General features: G+C 35.1%; 1 protein-coding gene across 1 annotated transcript in view; it reads left to right on the top strand.

Annotated features, from left to right (window-relative positions):
- Positions 1-3,592: 3,592 nt before the first annotated feature.
- Positions 3,593-6,649, top strand: part of LOC132013797 (sodium channel protein type 3 subunit alpha) — a 107,044-nt gene continuing 103,987 nt past the window's right edge. The window contains exon 1 of the mRNA XM_059394095.1: positions 3,593-3,790. The gene's annotated coding sequence lies outside the window, so the exon portion shown is untranslated. The remainder of the gene's footprint in view (positions 3,791-6,649) is intronic.

Below are 6,649 nucleotides of genomic sequence, written 5' to 3'. Positions count from 1 at the left end.
AACATATTTTTATTTCTCCAGGATACCGATTATAGTACATATATATTTACTGTGTCTCCATACATTGTCTTGATTCTTCATATTTACGTTTATACTATTTGTGCATTTGGCCTAGACCTAGGAGACTACCTTTACAAATTGTAAGGTAGGGATGGAAATGAGTAGGAGATATCTAGAAACACTTTATTTTTTTTTCTAAAGATTTATCTATTTGACAGGGATCACAAATAGGCAGAGAGGCAGGCAGAGAGAGAGGAAGGGAAGCAGGCTCCCCGCTGAGCAGAGAGCCCCTGGGACCACGACCCGAGCGGAAGGCAGAGGCTTCAAACCACCAAACGGCCCAGGCACTCCATATCTAGAAACACTTCAAAGTGAATTCTGAATTAGGTTTGGACATTGGAATAATAATTGTTACTCACTGGCAGATCTAGTGAAGCAATTAAAAATATTAGCAATGAATATGTAAATCAGAGGAAAATAATACTACCTGTAAATTATTTTAATTTGGCATTATAATATTTTTATTTTATATGTTTATTATACTCAAATAGTTCTATTAAATTTTTAATGATTCTATTAAATTTGTGTAATTCTATTTTTTATAGAACTGCCTTGTTTTCTTTTTTCCTCAAAATTTCATCCTATGATAATCCCATCTTACTCTGCTTAGAGTAGTTTAAAACACACACACATACATGCTCATACAAAAATCAGCTCCCCAGAAAACACTCTGAGGAAAATCTTTGGAGTGTACAGATATGATCTTTTGAGTGTATGCCCCAAATTGAGCATCAGAATGAATATACTTTTAATTATTATTACTGGTGGGGAAATTAGTATAGGGTGCTAGGGACTGGCAGAATTAATGAACACTTAGTAAAGTAGTGGTAAGCAAGGATACTTTGACTGTGACTAGAGAAAAAAAACATAAAACTTCCCAGAAAATAGAAATATTTCATGACAGAAAACTTACAAAATTAAAGAGTAAAATGTCAAGAATTTTCATTAAATGTGAGTAGCAGTGGTCAAAATTAATAAAAGCTCATTTCCTTTATGCTTCTCCAGGACTCGGTGCATACTGGTGTCATACATCTGGTGATATGACATATGAAGTACTAGTTAATATATTTTTACCTCCCTCCATAGTTTTTTCATCTGTAAAATGTGTATTATTCTTCCTACAGATGAGGGTTAAGTGAATATACTCAAAGTTCTTAGAAGAGTATTTGGCACATAATACTGCATAAACATTGGTTTTTATTATTGTTATTATTAATTTCTTCATTATGCCTGAAGATCTTCCCTCCCCCTCGACTGCCCCCAAATTCTGGACAGATACCAAAGTTATTATTTCCTAAGAGAAACTATCATGGGAAACAGATAAAAGAATCATTAGATTCTTGCATTTTAAATTCAAAGGTTTTGGTCTTAAACGTTATAAGCTAATTTGTGTCTATCCTTCTCCTCAAAAAAAAAAAAAAAAAAAAAGGTATGTTGAAGAGCTGATCCCCAGAGTCTCAGAAAATACCGTTTTGTGGAAATAGGGTTTTACAGAGATAATCAAGTTGACATAAAATCATTAGGCTGGACTCTAATCCAAAATGACTGGTGTCCTTACAAAAAGGGGAAATTTGGACATAGAGGCAGGCATGGTACAGAAGAAAGACTATGCCATGAGATGTAAGAAAACAGCATGGAAAGATGCAAACAGAGAATGCAGTTATGCTGCCACAAGCCCAAGAATGTCTGAGCTGCCAGAAGCTGGCAGAGGTAAGGAAGCAGCCTTCCCCTACAGATTTCAGAAGGAGCAGGGCCCTGCTGACACCTTGATTTAGGACTTCTACTGTGAGACAACAAATTTCTATTGGTGGGAGCCACGCTGTGTGGTATTTTGTTACTAGGAACCCTAGAAAACTAATCCATTATGTGTTAAGACAGAAAGATTTGAGAGGAAAACTTACAGAACCAGTTCATTACTGGCACAGCAGGAAGAGAGATGGAAGCAAAACTTTCGGGGGGCTGGAAAGGAAATTTGGGGAAAAGCAAGGGAACCCAATCGAAGAGGGTCCCTAATGGGGCCCCCTACATAGCTTGCTCACCTAGGATTAGTTTAAAACATAGAGAGATGAGAAGTTGGAATATTCCAGTGGAGCAGACATTGCGCCTCACTTGGCTGAAGCCCGCAGAGCACCTATGCTCCAAGAGATGAAAACAGTAATAAGAGCTTACAAACCTGAGGTAACTAATGCCTATGAAAGGGGATGCTGCCATGCAAAATCAGATGGATGGTGTTTTGGGGACCAAAGGGGAAGGCGGGTATGTACATCCTGTATGTAGAATCATACAGGATTCTACACCTCATTGGATGCCCCCATAGAAAAGCAGGAGTCTGGGAACCATACTCTCCTTTCTCCACATAGGTAAGCATTCCTGGACTTAAACCATTCCCTGTGTAAGAAGATGGAAAAGGAAAACTGTACATTAGTTTATTATAAACTTGAAATCACTGGGAAAAGCCTCGAGTGACTCAGTCTACCTACCTCTAACTGATGAGATTTATTTTCTGCCATTAGGTAAAATATGGATGGAGTTAAACACTAAGTAAATAACACTTCTTGAGCACATAGCTTGAAAATATGGTACCTGCTATATGTGACTCTTCATTATACAGAAGTTCCTTGATGGCAGGCGCTGTATGTTTTTATCTTTGTCTTTTCACAGCTAATATAGCTCTTAACATATATTAGGCTTCTCCATCAATATCAATATACTTTGACCAATTAATGACAAACTAATAAAATTATAGCTGTTTGCTCTAAAGTAAATATAAAAAGTCAAATAAAATGAAGAGTTTTCTTAGTTGACAAATATCTTCAAATAAACTGACAAAAATATTTTTCATTTTGCTTACGTATTGCATGCTTCAGTGTTCTTATAAGCAACGTTTTCTTAGTATTTTAAAGACATAGATAATAATTGATTTGAATTATCTCACATAAGGTGAATTTAACTGTTCCTCATGTCATATACACATGCCAAAATAATCCACAGATCTAAATTAGCTAGACCTCGCTAAAGTTTAGAATACTTTTCCACATTCAGATAACGTTTCTTGCAAATGTTTTACCAAAAGCAACACAAAGACTAACAGTAAATGTGTATTACACTGTTCTTTACTCACTCAGAAAATAATCCATCCAGCGAGAAGAACAAATTTTCAGGAGGCCAGCACAGACCACAAGAGAGATCTAAAAACATAATTTTCAAACTCATACTTGCAGGTTTTATGTTCATTGTAGTAGATTATGAGTGAATAACCTTTGTAAATGTATAAAAAATATTGGTGAGGTGCAAATAAGTGAGTAGGGAAAGAGTCTCTTTGTACATACTCATATGCAGAGAAATGTTACATTTTACCTTATGCTAAAGAATAATGAGGATGTTTTCCCTTTTGTTCAATTTTGTGTGTCTGCCAGTAGATGGCGGTACCATGTTGAATGCTGTCAGCCTTTTTTTTTTTTTCCCCCCCTCAAAGCTGTTTTCTGATATATGTTGGGTACCATAGAGTGAATCTCAGAACAGGAAGCGGAGGCATAAGCAGAGAGGATTCTGGAAAGGTCTCTTTGTTTTCTTGTCCACAGAGAAAGCAAAGAAAAAAAAATACTGTAATTAATTTGTAAATCTCTGTGGCCAAAAATCTGAACAACCGCAGAGGAAGACACCTTATACTCTAACCATCTTGGATACGGGGCTTTGTTATGCTGTGATCTGTAAAGCTCTGTTTTATCAGGTAAGCTGGCAAAACATTTAATTATCTGCACCATAGAATCTAGCCACCAGATCGTTTTTCTTACTTTAAACTTATCTTCATGCTGCTATTTTTAACTTAATGCTGGTTTAGTGTAAATTACAGGAACCAAACTCATCATTTGATGGGTAAACTGCTTACTATTATATCCTTTATCTCTCAAAGGAAATAGAGCCTCTGTTAGAAATGGTGACTTATGGTAGAGACTAGGCATTACTGATCTCATGCTTTTGAGACATGCAGATTGTTATGATTCATTGCATTTAAGGAAAATATTTTTTATTGCACAAAGCTGACCTAATGGATTTCATGGTTGTACATCATCTATTTGAATGTCCAGTGTGCCTACTATTTTTTAAACATAAATGTATAGTGAAATTGGAACTATCATTCTTGTGCTTTAGTCTTTTATTTAACATCTTTGCAGGGTCCATGTGTAGAGGGAGTGATAACAATATAGAGGTGTAATAACCTATTTTCATGGAGGGAAAAAGATAACCAATACTAACCATTAAAAAGAGACTTAGCTTTTAATGATAAAACGATCCCTATGTGCTCCATAATGTGTTATTTCTTTTATATTTTAATATGTTCTTTTTTATATTAAGTATTTATCTTTAAATTTATTAACTTAAAGGGAATTATATTTTCTTGAATTATCTCAGAAGCTTGATATATTTCTGTTTATTTTTTTCTGTGTATACTTAACAACTGGTTGTTATTATTATTATTAATTACCAGGGAGAACCACTTCAGCTATTAAACAATTACTTACTTAAACTATAATATATATTTTATGTATTTTTCTTTAAAATATTTTATAGCAAACCACAAATTCTGTATTCAGTTAGCAATTGCATATTTAGAATAAGAAATTATTCTTATAATTTGTAGGTATTAATTGAAAGAAGGGTTTTAAATATCATAAAGTCGTTATTTTTTAATACAACAGGTGGTGTAATGTAGCATATGAGGACAAAGATAAAGGCATAAGTGCTTGTAGGAATTTGCATGAAAAAATTTCAACACAACCACTCCAAGTAGTGTATGTCCTATGTGAAATAAAGACCTCTGATTTTAACCTGGGCTTCCAGTCTGTATGGTCAAAATGGCCTAAGGATAGAACTTGAGTATTTAAAAGCAATCGTAATTCCTAATGATATGGCAAAATATTGACTTCTCAATATTTTACACTGAGTATCAATTATACTCCCCCCAAACATAAAATAGTGGTTGCCTCAGAGAAAAGCCCTGAGTCTTGTGTATTTTGGAAGAACTTCTACCATAGGATATGAAGAAAACTGTTTCTTTGAAAAGGGTTCCCAGAAATGGATGTTAATTGGCTTCAGTGTATTGTATACTCCGTGCTTCTCTACAGGGGACTGCATTTGAGTAACTTTGTTCTATGTAAACACAAGAGCTGGTCTTGATTGAACTGTTTTACATTTATGAATCAATGTTTATATTTCAGCCTTCAATATCAGCAATTTTGTCAGTATAATTGCGATAATCACTTATTTGTCTAAATATGTAGTCTGATGTGAAGAGTATATGCACACAGAGTTCTTCACAAAACTGGCTCTTAGAAAATTTTTGGAAATCAAACCTGTTTTGAGTAAGTGATATATCAAGTAAGTTTGGACTCTCAAGAAGACTCTAACAGTGACTTCATTTGTAAGATCAAGAAAAATACTGTAATTTTCAGAAGACCAGCACAGACCACAAGAGAGATTTTTGCAAAACTCTACACGCAAGGTGTAAGGTAATCTAAAAACATAATTTCAAACAGATACTTGTAGGTTTTATGTTCACTGTAGTAGATTGTAAGTGAGTAAGATTTATTTAGTGAATAAGATTTATTTATTTTAGAGAGAGCACAAACAGAAGGGGCAGAGGAAAAAGGAGAAAGAAGCTAGAGCAGACTCTGTGCTGAGTGTGAAGCCCAACATGGGGCTTGATCTCACGACCCTGAGATCATGACCTGAGCCAAAACCCAAGAGTTGGACACTTAACCAACTGAGCCACCCAGGCGCCCCAAGTAAGACTGTACTGTAATTTAATGACGTAGTAGAGATAAATAAGCTGAGCATTGAACTGGAAGGCTCAATTTCTGATTCAAGTTCTGCTACTCATGAGCTATGTCACCTCAGAAAAGACACCATATATCACTGAAGTACATTTTCCTTGCCTGTATGATTATTAGAATCAAAAATATATAAGAACACTTACTGTTTTTAAATTTTTATGGTTCTAATTTATCTGCATTTTCTTCAATTGATTTCTCAGCTTAACTGTAATATGATATATCTTTAACACATACTGAGTTGTATATTACCACTAATGTTGACAGTGGTAATATACACTATCTAAGGAGATAGAAAAATAGAGGACTAGAGATGTTTTAAGGTCCTTGGCCAATTCCTTCTGTGGTGGAAATGAACAGGAAGCAATATGGAGAAGTGAAGAAGAGCAGAGCTGACAGACTGAATCTTATATTCACTATTAAATGACAAAGTATTTAAACTTTCTAAGCCCCTATTACATCATCTATAAAATAGGAAGGAGGGCATCTAATGCTGCAGGACTGTGTAAATAAAGTGTCTGTTCGGTGTTTATTATATATCCTGGGACAGGACTGAATGCCCACCCTCCCCTTTTCCCCGGCCCCCCATTATTCGTGATGGTGATATAGTATCCACCACCACAACAGGAAGGACAGACTGAAACTGCCAAGAAATTCTGTAGCTGAAAATTATAATTCTCATCCCAGAAGAATGAAACAACAACAACGACAACAATAACAAATGTGCTCCCTACAATGATATCAATTAGTGTTAACAT

Source organism: Mustela nigripes, chromosome 3, assembly GCF_022355385.1.
Source record: "Mustela nigripes isolate SB6536 chromosome 3, MUSNIG.SB6536, whole genome shotgun sequence".
NCBI lineage: Eukaryota > Metazoa > Chordata > Mammalia > Carnivora > Mustelidae > Mustela > Mustela nigripes.
This window is presented reverse-complemented; position numbering and strand designations above follow the sequence as displayed.